Consider the following 27,063-nt stretch of genomic DNA (forward strand, 5'->3'; position numbering starts at 1 on the left):
AAAGTTAGGAAAGGTGTGCATCAGGGTTATATCCTTTCACCATACCTATTCAATCTGTATGCAAATAATCCAAGAAGCTGAGCAAATAATCCAAGAAGCTGGACTACATGAAGAAGAACATGGCATCAGGATTGGAGGAAGACTCATTAACAACCTTAGATATGCGGATAACACAACCTTGCTTGCTGAAAGTAAAGAGGACTTGAAGCACTTACTAATGAAGATCAAAGACCACAGCCTTCAGTATGGATTACAGCTCAATGTAAAGAAAACAAAAATCCTGACAACTGGACCAATCAGCAACAGTATGATAAACAGAGAAAAGATTGAAGTTGTCAAGGATTTCATTTTACTTGGATCCACAATCAACACCCATGGAAGCAGCAGTCAAGAAATCAAAAGACACATTGCATTGTGTAGATCTGCTGCAAAGGACCTGTTTAAAGTGTTGAAAAGCAGAGATGTCACCTTGAAAATTAAGGTGTGCTTTTTTTTTAGCCCAAGCCATGGTATTTTCAATTGCATCATACGCATGTGAAAGCTGGACAATGAGTAAGGAAGACTGAAGAAGAATTGACGCCTTTGAATTGTGGTGTTGGTGAAGAATATTGAATATACCATGGACTTCCAAAAGAATGAACAAATCTGCCTTGGAAGAAGTACAACCAGAATGCTCCTTAGAAGAAAGGAAGACGAGATTGTATCTTACATACTTTGGACATGCTGCCAGGAAGGATAAGTCCCCGGAGAAGGACATCATGCCTGGTAAAGTACAGGGTCATCAGAAGAGTGGAAGACCCTCAACGAGGTGGATTGACACAGTGGGTGCAACAGTGGGCTCAAGCATAGCAACGATTGTAAGGATGGTACAGGACTGGGCAGTGTTTCATTCTGTTGTGCATTGGGTTGCTATTAGAGCCGACTCGATGGCACGTAACAACAACGTGATGAGGTGTAATGATCATTAAAAAGTAAACTCTGTAAATATCATCCAATGAAGGCCTAGATCTAATACCTTCCTCAATCGGTAGGGAATGCCGAATTGTGATGGCATTTAAGCACAGATATTTTAATATGTGTTGCGGATTGAATTGTATCCCCCCAAAATGTGTGTTAACTTGGCTAGGCCATGGTTCCCAGTATTGTGTGGTTGTTCAGCATTTTGTGATCTGATGTGTTTATCATGTGTGTTGTAAATCCTCTGCGATGTTAATGAGAAAGGATTAGAGGCAGTTATGTTAATAAGACAGGACTCAATCTCATTAGGTTACATCTTGAGTCAGTCTCTTTTGAGATTTAAAAGAAGGAATTCAGCAGAGAGAGAGAGAGGGGACCTGATTACCACCAAGAAAGAAGAGCCAGGAGCAGAGAATGTCCTTTGGACCTGGGATCCGTGTACTGAAAAGCCCCTATACCAGGGGAAGATTGATGACAAGGACCTTCCCCTAGAGCCAACAGAGAGAGAAAGCCTTCCCCTGGAGCTGGTGCCCTATATTTGGACTTCTAGGCTCCTAAGCTGTGAGAAAATAAATTTCTGTTTGTTGAAGCCATCCACTTACGGTATTTCTGTTATAGCAGCACGAGACCACTTAGACAATTTGAAAATATCAGTGCTTGTAACAGTTGAAAAAGGCATCAAGACAATTACAGATTATCCAGACATAGACTAATCAGATACACAGTTATCCTAAATCCACATTATAATTGAATTCATTGATAATTCCTAACTTGAAATAATCTTCAACCACAAATTGTTGTAATTCCCAAAAGTAAATTCTTTTAGGGAGAGACTAGATTTCAGAGGGAGGTGATTGTCATTAACAATATGTAAGCACTAGTGTAGGATCAACTTTAAACAAATTGTTGGTTTAACTTGGTGCCCTTGCCCATCTTGTGGTCTCTTTCTGCGTTTGTGGTAGTCAGAATACATATATCCCAGAAACAAAAATGTCCTTGGGGAGTGACATGGAAACTTTAGAGTGAGTGACCAATGGGACCAGTTGATTATATTTGCTCCCAGGTACAGGAGGAAGAGAGACTATTCAGTGCCACTCTGCTTCTGAAAAATCAGCCATTAAAAACCTGTGGAGCACAGTTCTACTCTGACACACATAAGTTGCTATGAGTTGGAACTGACTCGATTAGATGGCTATTGATTTTTCTCTTGAAGGTGCCTCATTTGGCAGGTTTGCTTACTTCTGGAGAATTCTACTATTAAAAAGGTTTATGATGGATCTTGCTTCCAGGTGTCCACTTGAGGGATCCATATAGTCTATTGTTTTTGTATGCTGTCGATTCAATGCTGACTCATAGCAATTCTATATGACAGAGTAGAACTGCCCCATAGGGTTTCTTAAGCTGTAGTGTTTAGGGGAACAGATTGCAGGTCTTTTCTCCTTTGGAGCCACTGATGGGTTCAAACCCCTGATCTTTAGGTTAGAAGCCAAGTGTTTAACCATTGTGCCACCAAGGCTCCTAGTCTATTCTTAAAACGTTCCAAAGTACAAAATTCTTTTTCCTCCTTTGTTAGCTCTAATGTGTTCAGAAGTTTATTCTTGAATATATCTGTCCTTTGTTATTTTTGGGAACCCTGGTGGCGTAGTGGTTAAGAGCTACAGCTGCTAACCAAAAGGTCGGCAGTTCAATCCACCAGGTGCTCCTTGGAAACCGTATGGGGCAGTTCTACTCTATCCTGTAGGATCACTATGAGTTGGAATTGACTCAACAGCAATGGATTTGGTTTGTTTTTTGGTATGTTCTTTCTGCTATAATTTAAGCATACTCCCTCTTCTGCTGCTGTTTAATCTGATATCTCACCGAGTGCTGGTTAAACCCAAGAAAGATCTTTAGACAAAGGTATGTACTGGAACACCCTCTTTCGACCTAGTTCTCTTCATAATCCCTTTTGCAGGAGACTGGTTGTCTTGGTCTCTCCTACAATTGGTTTGAAAGCCTGTTCAGCTGCCCCTGTCACTCAGCTTTCAAGGGGTACTTTTGTCATTAACCAAATATTGAAACAGGTGGAACCTGCCACCAGTAATGTGACCCACAGTAGAAAGAAAGTGACTCAGTCCTGGCAGTTTGAGTCAGATTTTGAGAGTGGTGACCCCAGGAGTTCAAATGCCTCATTGTGGCTTTTGCAGGAAATGTCCTGTGAATGGTTTTATTCCCAAAGAATGCCCAGTTCCGGTGTCATCAACGTGACTGACTAGTTCAGTGCAACTGGACTTACCCGACACACTTCTGCAATCTCCTACGTAAAGGCCCATTTCCAGAACTGGCTGCTGGAGAACATGGTTTTCCAGCACCTACAAGAAAATTTCCAACAACACAAGGCAGAACTGAGTTTGCGCCAAGGCTCTGCTACAAAATGCAAGGCCAGAGCAGGTGTTTCAAGTGAGGAATTTCAAACTGGAATTGAAGTGAGGTGTTTCAAATGAGAAAAGAAGTTTATTATGAAATGCTCATGTTTCTCACCTTTTCTTAATTTTGATGACCTGCTAATGGTCTTTTATATGTTAATTATTGAATGTCAAAAAACGTAGTTTTCCCTCAGCCTTGCTTCCCCCTTCCTCTTAAGTTTCAGAACCTCTGCTGGGTCAGGTTAACTCAACCTCGAAAAATCTTGTTAGTGTTTGCCCAGGTGGTCAGTTCTTCCTGCCTAGCTGTCTACTATGATTCCTTAAATTTACGTTAAGGAAGAATAATCTAGTGGGGAAAATATATACATACTATATTAAGAGAAAACATGAGTTCCAAGCCAAATTTTATCAAGTTAAAAGTTATGTGACTTTGGGCAAGTTGCTTCATTCTTAGTACCATCAGTTTTAATTTTGGATAAGATGCTAGTCACATGCCTGCATACAGGGGTGCTATGAAAAAGAATAAAGTAATGCATGCTAAGCTCTAAGAACTCTTTTGAAGTAAATCCTACATAAAGTCCGCAAATTGAGGCTATTGTTATAATGCTGTAAGTGGATGTAAATGCTCACCAACACTTAACTACATAAACATAGGAGAGTGGAAAAGGGGTGCTTTTGTGCTAAAAAGAGTAAGTAGCCGACATTCCCACCCTTTTTTTCTTATTTTTAGGGTGTGTGTGTATTAACATTTTTTAATTGCCCAATTCCATTCCTTCTTCTGAAGGTTTTGCTAAAACTAGTAAGTTTAGACTATCTGATGAAAAACCATATCCTCTTGTTATTGATGTTTCAAAATATTTAAGTGTTTTGACCTAAATTGCTAAAGAACAAAGTCAATTGTTTAACTACAAAGGTAGAATGTAAATATTTAGCACTGGGTATTCGAAGTATCTATTGTCACAATCTCAATACTTCCTTGCAAATGTTAGAGAAAGAGTTTTAATATAGCTCTTTGAAAAGTGTGGGAAATTAAGGATGAAACAAAAACCTGACCGTGGACTTCCTTCCTCCGTGTTGAACGCAATCTCAGTGAGGTGCTCTTAGAATTGGACATGGACTATATTAGCTTTTTATGTGACTTCTTCATACTACTTATTTTTTGAAAATATTAATTGCATTTGTTTCTTTTTTTGAATTGTACTTTAGATGAAGGTTTACAGAACAAACTAGTTTCTCATCAAACAGTTAGTACACATATTATTTTATGACATTGTTTAACAACCCCATGACATGTCAACACTCTCCCTTCTCAACCTTGGGTTCCCTATTACCAGCTTTCCTGTCCCCTCCTACCTTCTAGTCCTTGACCCAGGGCTGGTATACCCCTTTAGCCTCATTTTGTTTTATGGGCCTGTCCACTCTTTGGCTGAAGGGTGAGCCTCAGGAATGACTTCATTACTGGGTTGAAAGGTTATTCAAGGGCCATACTCTCAGGGTTTCTCCAGACTCTGTCAGGCCAGCAAGTCTGGTCTTTCTTTTTGAGTTAGAATTTTGTTCTACATTTTTCTCCAGCTCTGTCTGGGACCCTTTATTGTGATCCCTATCAGAGCAGTCAGTGGTGGTAGCTGGGCACCATCTGATTGTACTGGACTCAGTCTGGTAGAGGCTGTGGTAGATGTGGTCCATTAGTCCTTTGGACTAATCTTTCCCTTGGATCTTTAGTTTTCTTCATTTTTCCATGCTCCTGAAGGGGTTGAAAATATTAATTGCATTTTAATAGAGACATGGTTTACAGTGACTTAAGAGAAATACTGAATCACAATTCTTGGAAAAAAAATGTCTTTTCCATTTTATTCCACTTGGGATTTATTTATTCCCAGGTTCTGCAGATAAATTTAAATGTCGTAATTTTGTTTGGTAGTCATTCACTTTCTGGTTTGTGCTTTTGCTTTTTATCCCTTTATTTGACCATCTGTTAATTTACTTATATGTCTATCACCAAATATTCAATGACCTCATAATATGTGCCTGTCACTGTTCTAGGTGCATTTATATTTTATAAAGGCATAGATCTTCATTTAGACATATTTCTTTTATATTTGGCAAATCAATTTGTTTTAAAGCACACACTGAACACTGAACACTGGAGAGATATATGAATATGCCTCAGTATGGTAATAAGCAAATGTCTATAACTCTGCTTTTTGAGCATGTGAGGGAAGGCAGGCCAGGGGCAATAGCAATGATGATAATAGTTTTTACCACAGAGCCCTGCCATGTGCCAGGCACTATTCCAGGTGCATTACATGCATAAACTAGTTTAATCCTCACAATTACTTCTCGTATTCTCATTCTAGAGAGAAGGAATCTGAGGCAGAAGGAGTGAAGCAATTGTTTAAGTAGTGTTCTGAACTGTGCCTATTATAAAAAAAAAAAAAATAGAGCTTAAGAAATGTTGGAACCAGAACAATATTGCAAATCACAAAGTATTTTTGTGAAGATTAAAGTAGAAAAGTCATGTAAAGTCCTTACATCTCAATAACCATTATAAAAACCAATGAACCAACGAACCAACGAACCATCGAACCAGCCAACCAGCCAACCAGCCAACTAGACAACCAGCCAACCATCCAACACAGCATACCATAGAATAATTGTTTTGGTATTTGTATCAAGTAACTTATTTAAAATGTAACCTCTGGGATGGGTTTGAATCTGCCACTTATTAGCTGTGTGACCTTAGACAAGTTGTTTAGCTTCTCTATGCTTCAGGGTCCTCGTCTGTAAACTGAGAAGAGTGATTATGAGGGTTAAATGAAGTAATAAATATAAGTAACTTAGCATGTGTCTGACATGTGATGAATGCTCAATAAATGTTAATTATTATTATTTCACTCTCACTAGATTTGCATGAGAGAGATAAAGGCTGGTAAAACAGCAAATTAAATTAAGGCAAAGTCTTTGATTAAAACAGTCAGCAACTTGAACATCATACAACTAGAGCATCATATTTTGTAAAATTAAAATCCCCACAACATATCATATAAATTATTGCAGTGCCAAATTATATAATGCCAAGAAACAATCTATTATGGAAGCACAGACTAGGCTAGGTAATAACTGATTCTTTACAATTCAGTTTGTATTTAGTGAGAATCTTCTGCGTTTCAAGCACAGTGCCTGGCATTGTGGAAGTAAGGCAGAGGCTCACAAGAGAGAACCAATTCATGGTTCTTCCACCCAAAAGCTTACTGTCTTATGGACAAGGCAAGTTATATACACAAAAAAGGTTGACTAGCAAGACAAGACAGGATGCGGAAAGTGATGTAATGATTGTCTCAGAATGAAAGGGAGAGGCAACGTGTGCAGAGTTTCAGGAAATCTCTGTGCAGATGATGGGACCACGTTCAGCTGCAAAGAAGTGAGATGGGTGTCAGAGGAGGCAAACAAGCCCACAGTAAGAGTTGAGGCAATTTAGGAGACAGGTTTGATGGTGCAATTGAAGAAAGTTGGAAGTATTTCAATTCCTTGATGTGTTTGAGCTCAGTTTTATTTTTGAGAGAGACTGCTTATAAAAATAAGTGTGGGCTTTGGATTTAGACAGTGTTCACATCTCAGTCCTTGCACTGATGACCTGCATGACCACATCAATGTATGTAACCTTCCTGAGTCTCAGTTTTCTCATCTGTAAAATGAACATAATTCTTCCTCTACCTAAGCAGGCAGTTATGAGGCTCCAATGAGATGAAGGACATGACAGTACCTTATAGGCCATAAAAAACTCTGCGAGTGTAAAGGATTTTACAATCGTGTCTGTTTTTAAAGGATGTCCTTGGGTGCTGCATACAGCTAAGCACTTGACTTCTGTCTTAGTTATCTAGGAGCTTCTTAGTGCAGGGACCCCGGGTCCAAAGAATGTGCTCTGCTCTCGCTCTTCCTTCTTGCTAGTAGGAGGTCTCTCTCCTCTCTGCTCACTTCTCTCTTTTATATCTCAAGACTTAAGATACAACCTAATCCTGTAGATTGTGTCCTGCCTCATTAACATAACTGCCTCTAATCCTGCTTCATTACCATCACAGAGGTTAGGATTTACAATTAGGATAAATAGATCACAAAGTGGAGGACAACCACACAATACTGGAGTCACAGCCTAGCCAAGTTGACACACATTTCTGGGGGACACAATTCAATCCACAGCAGCTTCTAACCAAAATGTTGTCAGTCTGAGTCCACCCAGACACACCTCAGAAGAAGGGTCTTTTGATTTACTTACTTCCAAAAAATCAGCCATTGAAAACCTATGGAACACAGCTCTACTCTGACACACATGAGTTACCCTTAGTGGGAAAGGATTCAGTGGTAACTGGTTTTGGTACCCCCTTGCCAGGACCCCAACTTGAGAAATATGTGTAGCCTAAATGGTATACAGAGCAAGCTTTTCCCTGGGCAGTAACTTTTTTTTTCCATGAATACTTCTGGGTTCTTTTGTAAACCACTGCCTTCTTTTGAAGTCTTGAACTAGCCTTGATGTGGAAACTGGCTGTTGGGGTAGTGGTACATAAGTCAGTTTCCAAAAATCATCTTTGGAAAACGGTGGTCTCTTCTAGTTCTTTGTCATGGGTAACAACTCCCTCCTGCCACCCCCAGCTCCTAACCCATCATAGAAACACATCCTTAAATACTTTTAATTGACCACATCTTGCTGTTCTGTAATTCTAGCTTGCAAAATAAGCCCTCCTAAATATATCATCTGATGACTACTCCAGCTTGCTATGCTCTCAATTTCTCACATCTTGGGTTATTTGAAGATGTTTATATTTACCTAACCCCCTAGGCCGTCCCAGTCCCTGGGGAAGTAGGCTGCCATCAGACTGCCTGACGAGGACTGCACTCCTTTGCCAGAAGGGCCAAGATTCACTTCTCTTTGGTTTTCACACAGATGGCCACTTCTTTGACTCAGCCACACGCCTCTTCCTTTGTTATGCTCTTATTTGAATCATTGCTGCTTTTGATAACCAAATGCTGGGTTAGTTTAATTTGCTTCTATGGTCTGGGCTACTTATTGGAAAGCATAAACCTTGCCCTTTTCCTGTCACCCACCAAGAAAAAAACAAAAAACAATATAATCTGACGTTCAGAATCTGTGACTGTGGATTTAGTTAGTAAAATTAGTATTGTTCCACAGGGCGGGTATGGAGGAGGAGGGAAAGGAGCTGTCATTGTGCAACTGTAGGATATGTACAAAAATACACTTATAATTTTCATCTTTTTCCTATTCTTTGAAGCAATATCTCTTGTACTTCAGGGCTAAAATGTAGCTTCCTCTCCTAAAATGCTAGAAATAATCCCTTGCTCCGCGTATCTTTTTTTCAGGAAATTTTTCAGCCAAAAGCAGAGGCTGCATTGACCAGGGTAGATTAGGCAAACTTTGTTGTTGAAAGAAGACATTGATGGAAGGATTTAAGCTTTAATTGTGCCATGCGTTCTGACCCACCCCCCTCTTTAAGTCCCCTCCCCTCCCCCTCTCTTCTTCCTCTTCATCCTCTTCTTCCTTGTTCTCATTCTGATTGCAGAGCAAACCAAACCTGTTGCCTTCAAGTCAGAAGTCTAGTGGATTCTAACTCATAGCAATCCTATAGGATAGAGTAGAACTGCTCCATAGGGTTTCCAAGGAATGGATGGTGGATTAGAACTGCCTACCTTTTGGTTAGCAGCCGAGCTCTTAACCACTGTGCCACTGGGGCTCTACCACATTGCAGTGCTCCTCAAACACTGTCTCACCAGTGGTCCCTGGCCTCTGTGATCTAGAACTCCACCAAGGAGCCATTCTGCTTGGCAGTGTCTTCCTCTGGGCTTCTGTCAGCCTCAGATAGTGCCATCCGGAGCCAGAGGTCTCCCTCTAAGCAGTTAAGCTGCTGTGAGCGAGTTGTTTCCATGTGTTTGCACCAGCTTCCTGTTGCAGAGTTCGGGAAGTGAATCTAGTAACTGCCTGAACTGAAACACTTCCCCTTACTCCATGAGTCAAAAAGAAGTTACCTAAAATTGTTGTCAGTTTTTAGGAGTAAAGACAAAGCACTGTGTTTTAAGGAGGCCACAATGAATAAGGCCAGTACCCCGGCTTTGCCAGCCCAGCCTGCTTACATAACTTCTCTTAGGCTCAGTTTCCTCCTGCATAAGATGAGATGGTATCTCTTTTGCAATGAGGAGGCAATGAGATAATTTAAATGAAGAGCAAGTCCTTGTGGTGGTGGTGGTGGTGGCGGGGCACTCAATAATTGGTAGCCATTTCTCTTGTAGATATATATTCTGTTTAGTTTACATGTTGTGGACAACATCTCCCAAAGTTTGTATTTTGAGTTGCAGTCCTTTGATTCATATTTCTAATATCGCCTCTGTACTCTGGTTAGGTGTTTATATCCACTTTCCCAATAGACGGAAGGGAGGCCTGGTATGCCCTGGTGCTGGGGTAGAGAGCCATAGAGGGCAGGGCCTAAGAGCTCAGACTCTGGAGCTAGGTGGGCTGTCTGGGTTCAGATGCTGTTCCTCAACTACTATCTATGTGACTTTGGACAAGTTACTCTGCTTCCCTGTGCCTCAGTTTCCTCATGTGTAGAATAGAGTTAATAGTGGTATGCTGCCTCATAGAGTAGTTGTAACAGTTAAATGTAAAAGCTCACAAATAATACATTAAGGGCTCAGGACAGTGCCTGGCTCAGCGTTTGCTGTTCCTATTCACAACACACATCTGACTGCCCACTGCCTGGTCAGTGCTCCTCAAACGTGGGCTTGTGGGGGAGCAAGCAGTAGAGCCTCTCTCTGCTTCTATGGAGACCCCAAATGGGGTGGGTGGAGGTAACTTTGGAGTCCCTGGGTGATACAAATGGTTGAACCTCTTGGCTGCTAACTGAAACGTTGGAGGGTTGAGTCTACGTGGAGGCACCTTGGAAGAAAGGAGTAGGGATGTACTTCTGAAAAATCAGTCATTGAAAACCCTATGGAGCTTAGTTCTACTCTGACATACATGTCACCATAAGTTGGAGCCAATTCGAGGGCAACATGTGGGGGTAACTTTAAAAGCATGAAACTGCATGCAATGATAAGCCATCAAGACTGTTTATAGGAGAACATTCCTGGAAGGTGGGGGAGTCAACATACCAAATCTAGCTCTGGACAGTTTGCCTCAGGGCATGTACCATGGACATAATATTTAGTGGCCACACTGAATGCTTGAGTCAGCTCCCTGACCTTCAGGCTGGACCTCCGTGGTTTCCTCTGCTGGAATGTTCTGTTTTTCCTCTTCTTCCTCTCTCCCCACACATCTCTCCCCAGTGGCATACTCCTCTTTCACTTGCCTAATTCTTACTTGTCCTCCGAGTCTCAGCTTAGATGAAACTTCTGCCAGGAAGCCTTCACCGTCTTCCTATGATCTTCCGTGGAACCTGCTCTTTCTATCCCAACAGGTACCCCCTGTTTCTATCTGTTTTGGTACTCTTTTCTGTGGGGTCAGGCACTATGTCCAACTTGTTTAATGTTATATTCTTAACTCCTAGCCTCTGGCATAGCAGATTCTAAAAATATGTCTAACAAATGATACGTGGAACACTAGAATGTGCTATTGGACGTACGTAGTTTCCAAGTGACATTATCTTTGTGCTCAGTAAGGTCAGAATGCTGGGCACAGGAAGGGGTGTGGGGGGATATACGAGAACACGGCTTTAGTGGGCACATATCCGCAAATATACAAATACAGGAAAAAAACAAATGTGTAAGATCATAAAACCTGCTTTAAAAAAATAGTCTTGTTATATATAGTGTCAACCCAAAACTTTGGTGTTCAGTTTAGGGTAGAATTTGGGAAGAGAAATTGAATGGGAGATTCAGCACATAATAACCACACAATGAGGACTGATTATATATTGTAAATTTTTCTCCAAGTAAACTTTTATGAGCTGTTTCTTTACTATTAATTGATGGTCTACGTCTAGAGGCAACAAGCCCAGGAAGGCTATCCTATCATATTTTTAGAAGTACTTAAGTGAACTCTAACCACTCTAACAACTCCTTGAGAGTTATGGCAACGTCCAGGACGTTTTGTATCTTTGTCAGGCATATGATATACCCTTGCCTGCCTGACCCTCTGTCTTTTAAGGAATCCTGAAGATCAAGTGTCAGACCATGGTAGGAGATTTTTCTAAAACAACCCTCAGCCAGGTTGAAACAATATTAAAAATATTTCTACATTTGCTAAGAGTATTGTTCACAGTGCCTCAGCCCAGAGTTCTTTTCCTTTGCAACTTGGAGTTGGTTTCAAGGAGGCAGAGGCAACGCCTGTATCATGCCTGACACCTGATAGCGGGCCTCATGTCAGGTTGAGAGGTCTGCCTGTAACCCTTTCTACTTTAATGGTCACTAAAAAAGGCAAATCCATATTGCTCTTTGATTAGATACTCATAAGATTTTTTATATGCAAAAGTATTTATATCTTCCAGATAAAATGCGAATTGCGGTACAAATGATGTGCATATCAAGTATTCAGACATGCTGGGACTTTGGAACAGTTGTGAGGCCTTATATGAAGTGTGGAGCACCTGTGTGGCCAAACGGTTAAGCACTGGGCTACTAACCAAAAGGTTGGCGGTTCAAATCCACCCAGAGGTGCCTCAGAAGACAAGCTTGGCGATGTGCTTCTGAAAAATCACAGCTATGAAAACTCTATGGAGCAACAGTTCTGCTCTGAAACACATGGAGTCGGCATGAGTCAAAATCCATTCGAAGGCGGCTGATGATATGAAATGTACATAGTTTTATAATTTTGACAAATGACTTGAAATATTATCCTTATATATTTAACTCCCAATTCTTGTTTTCTTTCTTAACTGGAGGAAACTAGGGGGGAAAAAAAAAGGACTTTGCTTTGGAATTGGGTTTATTTTAGGTTTATTTGTTGACTTTTGGATGTGTTACAAGCCCCTGTGGGGACAGGAAAGTCCCGGAGTGGGAGGACCAGACTTTCAATCCTGCCTCTGGCACCAAGGGCCAAACATACTTGGGCAAGTGACTTTCTGTCAGTTTCCTCATCTATAAAGCAGGGATAACAGCCCTACCTCACAGGATTGGTGTCAGTGTCCAGCACATACTGGGCAACAGTAATTTTAAAATCTGAATTTATGTTGTTTATTATGTACATATCTATAGAGAGATAACAGGTTTGAGCCAGAAAAAAAAAAAAAAAAGAGAGTCCAGGTTCTACTACTCTTAGTTTTGTGACTTTATGAACAAGTTAGCTTAGAAACAGAAATTTAGACTTGAAGGGGTTTTGGGAGATCATCCAGTGCCCTTTTGTAGCAGTAGCCTTGACTACAAATGCTAAAACTGAGGTCCAGAAAAATGAAGTCCACGTAGCAAGGTAGTGACCCGGCATTGAACGTAAACCAGAAGTCAGAGGCTTTTCCAGCCATACCGTCCTGTCTCTGGTAAAGAGCTCTGTGAACTGTTAGGATATAAACCCCTTTTCTTCCCCCTGGTGTTGACTTAATTTCCTATTCTGCAATGCCAAAAAAGCTGTTTTAGGATAAAAGAGGAAATTGTCAATCATCACTATTTGACCAGAAGAGAATTATAGAGTGGAGAGCCTTAGAATTCAGATATGGCTGAGGAAACTGAGGGTCAGAGAGGTGAATATCAGCCTGGGCTTGCACACAGACACACAGGGCCAGAGCTGTTGGTTCCCCCATCTTCTCCCCCACGTAATTATGTTGCATAAATAGCTAATTCTTTTATATTGTTTGAAACCCTCACAGTGGCTGGTATAGTGCTAAGTACCACATGAGGCACTCTAAATTCCTTCTAAATGGAAGGAACAGTAAAGAACAGAATTTCAAATTCTCATGGACTCCAGATTTTCTGGAGCCATGAAGGCTGGATGAACTTCTGAAAATATTGGCCAGAGATAATCTTTAAAATTAAACCAAAAATATCCCCTGAAGTCTTCTTAAAACAAACAATAGTTTAGCTTAACTAGTAAAATATGTCAGCCTTGAGCATTTTGCTTTTTTAAGAACTATCTATATGGGATCAAATTGACAATGGCAACTTGAAGGATTAGATGGGAACCTTAGGGGGCAGTGAGTTTATGTTAATGGAGGAAGAACAACTCAGAAAAGGAGGGTGAGGATGGTTGCACAACTCGAAGAATGTAATCAGTGTCACTGAATTGTACATGTAGAAACTGTTGAATTGGTGTATGTTTTGCTGTGTATATTCTCAACAGCAACAACAAAATAAATAAAATTGAACAAATAAACTGCAACCAGAATTTCCAGCATAGAGTGTTGGTTGGGATTTACAAATAGAACACACCTGTGTTACCAGCACCCTGATCCAGAAACAAGGAGCCTTGATGGCACAATGGATAAGTGCTTGGCTGCTAACCTAAAGGTTGTCGGTTTGAACATACCCAGCAGCTCCTCGGGAAAAAGACCTGGCAATCTGCTCCTGTAAAAATTATAGCCTAGGAAACCTTGGGGGGAGGTTCTGCTTTGTCATAAGGGGTCACTAAGAGTTGAAATCAACTTGATGGCACCTAACAACAACAATCCAGAAACAGAACATACCAGCACTCCAAAAAGCCTCCTGCATGTCCCCTCCCAGCACACCCCCACTGAAGATTACCCTATCCTCACTTCTAACAGCATAGATTAGCTTTTTTTCCTGTTCTGTGCTTTATGTAAATTACGTAAATATAAAAACCAAAACCAAACCCTTTGCTGTTGAGTCGATTCCGATTCATAGCGACCCTACAGGACAGAGCAGAGCTGCCCCGTAGGGTTTCCCAGGAGCACCAGTTGGATTTGAATTGTCGAACTTTTGGTTAGCAGCCATAGCTCTTAACCACTGCGCCACAATATAGCATTTGATAAATAAGAGGGAGTAGGTATAAATGGGATTGAAACTTGCCCTTATTGCCAAGATTTTTGTACCTGCAATGATTCACTACATTTTATACTGAATTTCAATTTTTAATTAGGCCAACTGAGGTAGATATACAAAATTGAGGAAAGTGAAAAAATCATTTCCCTTGAATTTATTTTTTTAAAACAAATTTTTGGTTTTTATGGTATTTTCAGGAAAGAATGATGAGTTTTCTAAATAAGGAATCCAAATAAATAGAAACTCTTGAATAATTCCATACAGTTCTGTTTTACTTATTTGTATTCCCACTCTCTAGCCAAATGCTTGGCACATAGTAGGTATTTAATAAATGATGGTTACTAGAATAAATGAATATATGAGTGATTAAGTAAGTTACAAAAAGATGACAAAGATATCGCAACTTTCTTCTTCTGGAGAAAATGATCCACCGAGTAAGGGACAACAGTAAAAGCCTTAACAGTCTTGATAGATGTTGGAAGAGTTTTGGAAGTAGTTTTGCCTTTGGTTCCATTTACCTTTTCCAGATTTGTACTTTCTAATTATTTTTAATTACAAAAATACATGTCCATTCTCCTAATACAGAAAACTCACGAAGTACGTTATTGTTAGGTGCTGTTGAGTTGGTTCCGACTCATTGCAACCCTGTGTACAACAGAATGAAACACTGCCCGGTCCTGCACCATCCTTACAATCATTGTTATGCGTGAGCTTATTCTTGCAGCCACTGTGTCAATCCACCTCTTGAGGGTCTTCCTTTTTTCTGCTGACCCTGTACTTTGCCAAGCATGATGTCCTTCTCCAGGGACTTACCCTTCTGACGACATGTCCAAAGTATGTAGGATGCAGTCTTGCCATCCTTGCTTCTAAGGAGCATTCTGGTTGCACTTCTTCCAAGGCAGATTTGTTTGTTCTTTTTTTGGCAGTCCATGGTATATTCAATATTCTTCGCCAACACCACAATTCAAAGGCATCAATTCTTCTTCAGCCTTCCTTATTCATTGTCCAGTTTTCACATGCATATGATGTGATTGAAAATACCATGGCTTGGGTCAGGTGCACTTTAGTGTTCAAGGTGACGTCTTTGCTTTTCAACACCCTAAAGAGGTCCTTTGCAGCAGATTTACCCAATGCAGTTTTGTTTTTTTTTAATGGGTCGTTTGATTTCTTGACTGCTGTTTCCATGGGTGTTGATTGTGTATCCAAGTAAAATGAAATCCTTGACAACTTCAGTCTTTTCACCATTTATCGTGATGTTGCTTATTGGTCCAGTTGTGGGGATTTTTGTTTTCTTTATGTTGAGGTGCAATCCATACTGAAGGCTGTGGTCTTTGACCTTCATTTGTAAGTGCTTCAAGTCCTCTTCACTTTCAGCAAGCAAGGTTGTGTCATCTGCATAACACAGGTTGTTAATAAGCCTTCCTCCAATCCTGATGCCCCATTCTCCTTCATATAATCCAGCTTCTTGGATTATTTGCTCAGCATACAAATTGGATGAAGTATGTAGAGTAGAAAATGCCAGATTTCTCTCACCCTGCCTCTTTCTTGAAGTTTTACTTGGGAGGTAACCACTGTTTAGAGTTTGGTGGGTAACTTTCCAGAAGCTTTTCTCCGCATTTGTAAAGAATTCTATTTTTAAGGTATTACTGCAGATTGTGAAGAGAATACTGCACACCCCATCCTACTTTAGTGAGAGAGTCCCTGCAGATGAAAGAAAGAGTGGAAGGTAAAAGTAAATTTGTATTGGATTGAATAAAAGCTCCTCAGAACACTTTTTTTCAGAATTAGGGTTTTTCACGGGCTGGAATTGTTTCTCCCTGATGTCAGGGTGTTTGGATGCTCCTCAGATGCCTGCATGAGCCCTGACTCTTCTCCATGACTGGGTAAGGTAGGAAGGGGATAAATAAGAGCCAGGCACAGTTTTGATGGGAGGAGGCCGGAGAGTGTGTACAAGAAGAAAGGAGAAGACTGATCTTCAAGGGAATAATATCCCAAGATTGAGAGGTAAATACAGGAGAAACAGACGCTGTTAGGAAAGAGGCCTCTGAATGTTTCCACTAGAGAGATCTTCCACTTTCTGAGGAACTATTGCCAGATGACCAGAATCCTCTTTTAGATCTTCTCAACTTGTCATGGCAGAGCCAGTACATACTTCCAGAATGAAATAGCCCCCAGTCAACTCTAATAATCTCTTAATGTTAAGAAGAAAAATATCTGTTCCCAAGTCATCTGCTTGCTCCACATCCAGAGTCCTGTTTGACAGTGAAAAAGAGTCTGGCCATCCTCCCAGCCAGCAAGGATGCAGTGGGTAGGGCAGAAGAGGCCTGTCCAGACAGCATAATTGTAACGGAGTATCAGAAGAACGGGACAACCTTATATTTCAAGTTGTTCTTTTGAGATGTTTTCATTTTTGAGAGATATTAAAAAAAATGTTTCCATAGACAAAATTCCATTCTCCAGTTTAAAAAGTAGTGGGATGGAACACACTGACAACACATAATGATATCTTGTTTAAGTATGCAGAAACTCCAATTAATTTCAAGGTAAGTCAAGCTTGTTCCTGTGTTATTTTTAAGAAGAAGGGTTATCATTTTAATGAAGTTCGTAAGTAAATTAGCATACTTAGTTTTCATATTCACTTTCATTTAATAATCTTATATTTTATTCAATTTATTCAATTTTATTCAATATGTAAGCTCATCTTTGGTTTTTCATTAATTTGCAAAATGTTTTATGTTTCTTAGCATAAGAAGCTGAGTTTTATCTGTTCTAGAATTTTAATGTTTTCCAATGTGTTAATTTCCAATTATGTTGATATTATTTCACTTTTATTTTCCTTTGGATGGGTTCTTTTGTTATTTCTCCCATATGAAATTCAGTGAATGTTTAATTTAATTCTTATCTCATTTTCATTCCTGATAACAAAGAAATTATATTTTCAAAAGAAACCAACACAAATAAATTGTCTCATTTGGATAATGTCTAACTCTTCTAAATTTAGCTCTTCCCATCTCTTTTCTCATTTGATCCTCAGCTTGACCCCTAAAGTTTATATTTATTATTTATCAGTACTCCAAGAGACGAGTAAGCTAATTAAATGACTTGTTGAAGGTAGAATTACTAAAATTAGTGACAGTGTAAATTTTATGACAATTTCAATTATTTTTATTTCAGTACTGTAATAAACGTAGAAAGTCTGCTTTAGGAAAGTTGGCTGAGATTATAATGGAAATAATTTTTCATTAATAGTGCCTTTAACCCACTTGCAAGACTTCATCAGCCATATGTTAACAATTCCATTTTCATTTCTGCCTCAACCTCTCCCTTAAATTCCAGACTCATATCTCTAGTTGCTTTCTTGAATCTCCTATTGGATGTCTTACAAGCAGCGTAAATGATAAAAACAAAACTGTGATTTCAAATCCAGTCCAACAAGTTCTTGTAAAGTTACCCATGACCATAAATGGCAACTTGTTTTTTCCACTTGTTCAGGATAAAGATCTTGCAGTTATTATTATCTCCCTTCTTTCTTACATGCCCTGCATCACATCCATCATCAAATCCTATTGTTGCTACCTTCATGATATATCCTGAATGTACCAATTCTGCTGTAGGTTGGAATCCTGGGAAGCAGATTCAGACAACTGTTTTTGTGTAGGAAGTTATTAGAGAGTGCTCTGGGGATCACCAACTTGTGCATGGGAAGAGGTGGAAGCAGGACTGGGCTGAGGGAAAAGTTGGGCTACAGTGTGGTGTCAGGAGAGGTCTCAGCTGATTCCACAGGGAACTCTAAGATTGAAATGACTTTTCAGAAATGCCTCATATTGTGCAGAGGGAGCTTGCCTTTATACTGCTGCATGGACCAGTTAGTGGATACAGAGTGACTGCATGAAAGGGGTGTGACCTTGGATTAGGCAGCTCCCTCCCTCCAAGGGTAGTTTCCATAGAGGGCTGACAGTACTCCCAGCAGCTGAGGAATGAGTCCTTCAGTCCTTAGAGATTTGCTGGCTCATTCCAGTGTCCTCTGCAACTTCTCTCCACCTCTGTCTAAGTTATCTAGTGCTGCTATAACAGAAATACCTCAAGTTGATGGCTTTAACAAAGAGAAATATATTCTCTCATCATTTAGAGGCTAGAAGTCCAAATTCACAGTGCCGGCTTCAGGGGAAGGCTTTCTCTCTCTGTCAGCTCTAGAAGAAGGCCCTTGTCATCAATATTACCCTGGCCTAAGAGCTTCTCAGCACAGGGACCCCAGGTCCAAAGGACATGCTCTGCTCCTGGCTCTTCTTGCTTGGTGGTAATGAAGTCCCTCTCCTCTCTCCTTGCTTCTCTCTCTTATATCTCAAAAGAGAATGACTCAAGATACAACCTAATCCTGGAGGTTGAGTCCTGCCTCATTAACATAAGTGCCTCTAATCCTGCCTCATTAACGGCATAGGAAAAACCCCCTTTGCCATTGAGTCCGTTCTATTCTGACTCACAGTGACCCCACAGGACAGAGTAGAACTGTTCCATAGGGTTTCTAAGGAGAGGCTGGTGGATTCAAACTGCCAATCTTTTGCTTAGCAGTCAGAGCCCTTAACCACTGTTCCACCAGGGCTCCATTAATATCACAGAGGTTAGGATTTACAACATATAGCATAATTACATCAGATCACAAAATGGAGGAGAACCACACAATACTGGGAATCATGGCCTAGTCAAGTTGACACGTACTGGGGGGAAGCAGTTCAATACATAACAACCCCTATCACTACAGCCTTGGTTTACGCCACGTCATCCTTCACCAGAGCAATTGGTTTCCAGCTGGCTGTCCAATTGATCTATCTGCATCCAGTCTTGCCTCTCCAGAGTCTATTCTGAACATAGTCCAAGTGATCTTTTTTGCAGGTAAGTTAGATCATGTTTAAGGAGCCCTGGTGGCACAGTGATTAAGCACTGGGCTGCTAACCAAAATGTTGACAGTTTGAACCCCCCAGCCACTCCACAGAAGATGTGGCAGTTTGCTTCTGTAAAGATTACACTCTAGGAAACCCTATGGGGCAGTTCTACTCTGTCCTGTAATGTTACTATGAATCAGAATCAAATAAATGGCAATGGGTTTGGGTTTGGGTTTGGTAGATCATGTTTGCTCATCTGCTCAACACTTCCAATGGCTTCCCACCTCATTCAGAGCAAAATCTAAAATCCAGATAGTGGCTTACAGGGTTCTCTATGATTTACTCCTTTCCTCCTTTCAGCCTCAGGAATCTGCTCAAATGTTACCTAAATAATGAGGTCTTCCAGGATCACTCTATATATATTAAAAAAAAAAAAAAATCAAAACTCCTGTCCTGACGCTCTTTCTCTTCTTTGCCTTGTTTTAATTTTCTCCACAGCACTTAGCACCATCTGACTAACTATTCATGTATTGCTTATTTGTTTATTATCTGTCTCCCATCACCAGAACACAAGCTTTAAGGGGGCAGGGGCATTGTTTATTTTGTTTATTGTTACATCTTCTGTGCTTCAGATAATGCAGGCATTTTGTAGGTACTCAGTAAATGTTTGTTGAATGACTGAATGAACTTAAAGGAAGGCAGCAAGATATAATAGAATCAGATGGATTTGACTTCAAGTGCCAACTTTACCACTAGATATTTTTGGCGAGTCTCTCTGAGCCTCAGTTTGCACATCTATAAAATGACAAAAGCCTTGTAGGGTCATGTGTTCATTCATTCAAAACAGTTTTTGCTTGCCTACTGTGTTCCAGATACGATTTAGGTGCTGGGGAGAATGTGATGAATAAACAAACACTGTTTTGACCCTTACAGAGCTGACATTTTAGTGAAGGCACACAAACAATAAACAAGTAAATCAGTGAGTAAATAGAATAATTTTAAGGAGAGATTACTTCCCTGGAGGAAATAACCAAGATGGTATGATACAGGGTCTGGGATGGGGAGGCTACTTTAGAAAGAGCAGTCAGGGCATGCTTATTTTGGGGGGTTGAGACCTGGAAAACTGAATGATGAGAAGTCCAGCTCTTCCAGGAGCTGGCAAAACACAGTAGGCTGGGGATGAGCTTGGCCTGTTGAGGGTCAGAATGAAAGGCAAGGTGGCTTGAGGGCACAAAGAGAGGGAGGGTGATAGGAGACAGAGTCAGAGAGGTAGACTTGGGCTCAGTTGTGAAGGCCATGTTAAGGAGTTTGGATTTTATTCTCACTGCAAAGGAAAGTCACGAGTGGTTTAAGCTATTTGATGCTCATCCTGGTTGTTGTTGGAGAATGATCATGAGGAGGATGTAAGGGAAGCAGGGTAACAAATTTTGGAATCTATTATAGTGGTCCAGGAAAGGAATGATTTTGACTCAGACTAGGGTGGTGGCCAGGAACTGGGGAAAGGTGAAAAATATAGAATATAGTTTGAATTAAAGCTAATGGGACTTGTTGGTGAATTGGATGTGGGATTGAGGAAAAACAAGGAATCAAGAATACCTAAATTTTGAGTTTGCACATATGGAGAAGGGTGGTTTGATGAAAGGATTAGAGACTTTGTATGTAAATGTAGTTAATAGATTTATATGATATTATAAATCCAAAAAACCATACCTAATGCCATTTTGAGTCTATTCTGACTTATGGCGACCACATGTATTAGAGAGTAAGACAGTTCCACAGGGTTTTCTTGGCTGCATTTATTTTAATTAAAATAATAATTGGTGTATTTTTTTGCTGCTCCACATGTTGACTTCTATGAAACTTGAAAAAATTGGTGTGCATTATTTTATGTTAGATTTATTTCTCTAGATGTAGGGGCCAGTTCAAAGAGAATCTTGCTAACTGTTTATGTTTAGATTTCACTTATAGTGATTGTGATTGCTTGACTTCCTTGCTTTGTGTCGGGTCAAGTCCACACTTCAACATTAGCTGAACAACTCCATGGACAATTTGTTTAAATAACATGGATTAGCTGTTTTAAACATTTCAGATGTATTTACATTCCAAACTTTGTACTTCTTACTAAAATCTGTGCCTCTTAAGAGGGAGTAGGGAGTGGACACATACTCATTTACATTAGATTCCGAGAATTATGTGATTCATTGTGCATCTAGAAAAAAGGAGCCAGCTCTGTTTGCTATTTTACATGGAGGATCTTAAGAAAAGGAACAGATGTTGACATAAGCCACTGATGAAACCTCGGAAAGGGCCTATGGAAGAATTCTCTTCCCGTGATACTTCCATTGACTTTTTTGGCCACAACACTGGACACAGTCACCGTGGTTCAAAGATGTGGAAAGGTCACTTAGTATGGAAGTGTGGCTCTAAGAGACCCTGGAATGTGTCCCAAGCTTGTTCAAAGATCTGACTTAATAATGCCATGGTGACTAATGTTTATTGCAGTGCTCGTGTCGGGAGGTTTGTCTGACAGCCCGGAAGACCAAAGTCTTCTCTGTGGAAGCTATGCAACATGAGTGACTGCACTGGAAGTATCATCAAGAACAGGTCAATGAATGTGCTCTGTGCTGATCTGTAGGGATTCAAGGGCATGTAATCAGCCATGCTCTCTTGATCTTTGGCTCCTTTGCTGAATTTAATTACCTTTGTGCTATACAGGAACAGCAATGGAAGGTAACCTGAGTAGGAGGGCTATTACACACTGGTTTGTGTTGCCAAGGTAGGCTGCACAATCCATTTTCCTGATGGTTTTGGCACAGTCCTTCCTGGCACCTCAGAGATGGGCAATGCAATGTTACGCCCCCTTTTGTGCTCTGGTTATAAACCAGGGTAATTTGGGTGGAGATAAAACATGGAGAGGGACCATTTATGCATTGGGAGGAGGAGCGTAAATCACATCTCACGGTCCCACCCGTAGTGCTTCACCAAGGGAAATGTTCATGAAGATTTCCACCCATCGGTAAAATGCTTTGCCATTTCTTGCCAAATGTTCCAAATGACAAACTACCTTTATTGCCCTTGTGTCACTACTGAAATAGAACACCATATAATGCATTCAATTTCTCTATTTGAACCAATTTCTGTGAAAATTTAACAATATATAACAAAATGAAAGTGAATTTAAAAAGCTTTTTATGAGATTCCGCGTGGAATTTATTTGGATCTGAGTCTGATCTTTTGTAGGACTCCATTTACCTAATTTTGGGGAAGCCATTATTTCTTCTTCTTATTTTTATATACACCATGTCCAACTCTGGACTCTCATTTGCCTGTGAATTGAGAGAGTAAGGTGGAATCAATCGTTGGAGCTTCTGGATTCTGGCTTTCTGTCTCCTTTTAGCCTTCATTCATCCCTGAGAGTTTTACTCCCATCTATTCTCTAAAGACAATGACTCACGAAGAGTCACAAAAAATAAGGACAATGATAAAGATTTCTTCCTTTCAAAAGCCATTTAGTCAGTCAACGAACATTTATGAAGGACCAGCCATATTTTGATCTAGGTACTGGAGATCCAGGCACAATCTTTTTTTTTTAGGTATCATATTTCCATTTTCTTCTTTTTTTTTTTTTTTATTGTGCTTTAAGTGAACGTTTACAATTCAACTCAGTTTCTCATACAGAAACTTACACACACATTGTTATTTGACACTAGTTGCTCTCCCTATATTGTGACAGCACACTCCTCCTCTACACCCTGTATTCCCTGTGTCCATCCAACCAGCTCCTGTCCCCCTCTGCCTTCTCATCTCACCTCTGGACAGGAGCTGCCCACATAGTCTCAGGTGTCTACTTGAGCTAAGAAAGAACACTCCTTACCACTATCATCTTGTGTCTTACAGTCCAGTCCAATCTTTGTCTGAAGAGTTGCAAACAGTCTTGATTGTGCAGAATCAGTTGCTACTTACACGAGGTTATTTGTGTGCTGGCAAGGGAGACAGAATGAAAGGAGACAGGGGATTTGCACAAGAGTGATATATTCAGTTAGATTTTTTATAAAAATATATTTGAGATTTGGGATTGAACATCTCAAATCTAGAATCAGGGACATGCAGATATCTGCCTGTTTTATTAAGATCATTGATAGAATGTTAGCATGCGTTCCTGTGGGAGGAGGGTGATGGTCGAAGGCAGAAGTAGAGGAGCAGACCAAGGGGAAGCCATGACTAAAAAAAGGAAAAGAAAAAAAAATATTGTGTATGTGTATAAATTTGTGTGTCTGTGTATGTGTCTGTGTGTGTGTTTGGTGCATATCCATATCTAGAGATAGCGTAGGAATGGTTAAAAAAACACTTCATGGTTGTTAGAGCTGGGAATGACTTTAGAGATCGCTGGATTCAGAGTTCCTCCAGCTTTGGTGTACATCAGAATCTCCTGGGGAGTTTATGAAAAAACACTGATGCTCAGATCCTACCCCAAAACTAAGACATCTGCTCTCCAAGTGATTCTAAAACACACTAAAGTCTGAGAATCACTGATTTGCCCTGTTTTCTTATTTCACAGAGCAGGAAATTGGCATCCAGAGGGATTAATGTTACTTGCTCAAGGTCATATCGGTTCCCTCCCAATTTAATCTTAGGTGGCTGTATGCCCAGGTGAGGAAAAAATGCATCCATTTTGGGAAGTGTCCAGAGATTTTTTTTTTCCATTTTACGATAGAAAAGAAAGGATATATACAAGCAAGTCAGGAAAAAGTCTCTAAATATGCATTTGTGAGAAGAGTTGAATATATATATTTTATAGCTACAAAATTTTGTGATAAATAAAACTACATATTTTTACTTTTCTATCTTTGCATATAATTTTTAAAAGATATTTACTTTATGAGCTACCCAAACCAGGACTTACATGGCATTAGGCTCAGTAAACTGAATTACACCACAACCCTAATAGGTTGTTGTTAGGTGCCATCAAGTTGGTTCCAATTCATAGTAACTGTGTATGCAACAGAACAAAACACTGCCTGGTCCTGCACCATCCTTAACAATCATTGCTGTGTTTGAGCCTGTTATTGCAGCCACCGTGACAATCCATCTCGTTGACTGTCTTTCTTTTTTTCAGTGAGCCTCTACCTTATAAAGTATGATGTCCTTCTCCAGGGACTGGTCCCTCCTGATAACATGTCCAAAATACGTGAGGCAAAGCCTCGCCATCCTCCCTTCTAAGAAACATTCTGGCTGTGCTTCTTCCAAGATAGATTTGTTTGTTCTTCTGACAGTCCATGGTATATTCAATATTCTTCGCCAATACCACAATTCAAAGGCATCAGTTTTTCTTTGGTCTTCCTTATTTATTGTCCAGCTTTCACATGCATATGATGTGATTGAAAATAGCGTGTTTTAGGTCAGGTGCACCTTAGTCTTCAAGATGACATCTTTGCTTTTCATCACTTTGAAGAATCCCTTGCAACAGATTTGACCAATGGAATATGTCATTTGATTTCTTGACTGCTGCTTCCATGGGCATTGATTGTGGATCTAAGTAAAATAAAACTCTTGATGACATCAATCTTTTCTCCATTTATCATGCTGTTGCTTATTGGTCATGTTGTGAGAATTTTTGTTTTATGTTGAGGTGTAATCCATACTGAAGGCTGTAGTCTTAGGTCTTCATCCGTAAGTGCTTCAAGTCCTCTTAACTTTCAGTAAGCAAGGTTGTGCTATCTGTATATCTCAGGTTGTTAATGAGTCTCCCTCCAATCCTGATGCCATGTTCTTCATCATATAGTCCAGCTTATTGGATTATTTGCTCAGCATACAGATTGAATAAGTGTAGTGAAAGGATACAACCCTGGTGCACACCTTTCCTGATTTTATACCACATACTAAGAAAAGAAAAAAAGAAGTTGTTTTTTTCTTTTCTTAGTACCCCCTTGCTGTCTTTGAAAGACTGCCTCTTGGTCTATGTAAAGGTTCCACAGGAGCACAATTAAGTGTTCTGGAATTCCCATTCTTCGTAGTGTTATCCATAATTTGTTATGATCCACACAGTTGAATGCCTTTGCATAGTCAATAAAACACAGGTAAACGTCTGTCTGGTAATTTCTGCTTTCAGACATGTTCCATCTGACATCAGCAATATATCCCTGGTTCCACGTCCTCTTCTTAAGCCAGCTTGAATTTCTGGCAGTTCACTGTCAATATACTTCTGCAACTGTTTCTGAATTATCCTTAGCATAATTTTACTTGTATGTGATATTAATGATATTGTTTGGTAATTTACACATTCTGTTGGATCACCTTCCTTTGGTATGGGCATGAATGTGGATCTCATCTAGTTGGTTGGCCAGGTAGCTCTCTTCCAAATTTCTTGGCATAGATAAGTGAGTGCTTCCAGAGTTGTATCCATTTGTTGAAACATCTCAATTGATATTCTGTCAAGTCCTTGAGCTTTGTTTTTATTTTTTTTTTCACTGCAGCTTGGACTTCTTCCTTCACTACCATCGGTTCTTGATCAGATGCTACCTCCTGAAATGGTTGAACATCGGCCAATTCTTTCTGGTACAGTGACCCTGTGTATTCCTCCCATCTTCTTTTGAATGATATTTCCTGTGTCATTCAATTTTTTGCCTTAGAATCCTTCAATATTGAAAATCAAGGCTTGAATTTTTCCTTCAGTTCTTTCAACTTGAGAAATGCCAAGTGTGTTCTTCCCTTTTGGTTTTCTAACTCCAGGTCTTTGCACATTTCATTATAATACTTTGTCTTCTCCAGCTGCCCTTTGAAATCCTCTGTTCAGCTCTTTTACCTCATCATTTCTTCCATTTGCTTTAACTGCTCGATGTTCAAGAGCAATATAGGTAGGCCAAACTTACTTTTTTTAGATGAGGAAACAGGGAGAAGACATGTCATATCCAGCACTATAAGATAAATTATTAGAATTCTAATGAAAATAGAAAGTTTCTGACACCCAAGTTTGTGCTGGGTGCTGAGCCCATTGCCTCATTGTCCCCTTAAGGCCTAGAGTCCAATGTACCAAATTTTACCAAAATAAATTTGGATTTAATTTAATCGATCTACCGGTATTCCGCTCTTAACCTTTCTGGCAATGATTAACACTAGTGATTAACCTAGAATGTTCTTTAAACTCTCTTAGCAAACATAAGATCATTTTTTCATAATGAACCAGCTCTCTGGGTGTTTGTAGCCCAGGGAATTGCTTCCCCAGTGGTGGAGATACAGAGTACAGCTGCCAGGGTAAACAGCCCACTTCTAGTGTCGCTGCTTAGAAATGCTGGGGGAGAAAATGTAAGAAAAGAAACTGCTTCCCTGCCTTATAAACAGTCAACTGTGTTTTACAACAGTGTACCAGTGCTCCCAATCATTCATCAGCTTGAGTAATTATGGTTAAATTGCAGTGCTAGGTTTACTTAGGAATCACATTAATTTTTCTCTTTGATGTAACATGCCAGATTTCTTTGATGACAAGCAGTACACCAAAAGGCCTAAATACAGTCTTGGGAGTGAGGTTTTAATCTGGTGCCAATTTGTCTCAGAGGCCATTTTGACTTCTCCTTGAGCAGGGCCAGAGCACATGTTTGTCTAGTTTAACTCAGGAAAATTTGGAAATTTTTCCTTTGATTGTTTTTATTTTTCTGATTATATAATTGTTGTTAGCTGTTGTTCAGTTGGCTCTGACTCATGGTGACCCCATGTATAACAGAATGAAATGTTGCCCAGTCCTGTGCCGTCTCCATGATTGCTGGCATGCTTGAGTCTGTTGTTGCGGCCACTGTGTATTTTGAGTGCCTTCCAATATAAAGGGGGTTTGTCTTCCAGTGCTGTATCAGACAATATTCTGTTGTGATCCATAGGATTTTCATTGGCTACTTTTCAGA

The 27,063-nt window shown here is 40.0% G+C and overlaps 2 long non-coding RNA genes across 2 annotated transcripts in view; one reads left to right on the top strand and one right to left on the bottom strand.

The window, feature by feature from the left end:
- LOC126075342 (uncharacterized) overlaps positions 1-27,063 on the bottom strand; it is a 71,868-nt gene that overhangs the window by 19,558 nt on the left and 25,247 nt on the right. The window lies entirely within an intron of this gene.
- The window catches only part of LOC126075343 (uncharacterized), a 182,918-nt gene continuing 166,456 nt past the window's right edge, over positions 10,602-27,063 (top strand). The window contains exon 1 of the long non-coding RNA XR_007517184.1: positions 10,602-10,822. This is a non-coding gene — a long non-coding RNA (uncharacterized LOC126075343). The remainder of the gene's footprint in view (positions 10,823-27,063) is intronic.

The sequence above is a fragment of the Elephas maximus genome, chromosome 4, assembly GCF_024166365.1.
Source record: "Elephas maximus indicus isolate mEleMax1 chromosome 4, mEleMax1 primary haplotype, whole genome shotgun sequence".
NCBI lineage: Eukaryota > Metazoa > Chordata > Mammalia > Proboscidea > Elephantidae > Elephas > Elephas maximus.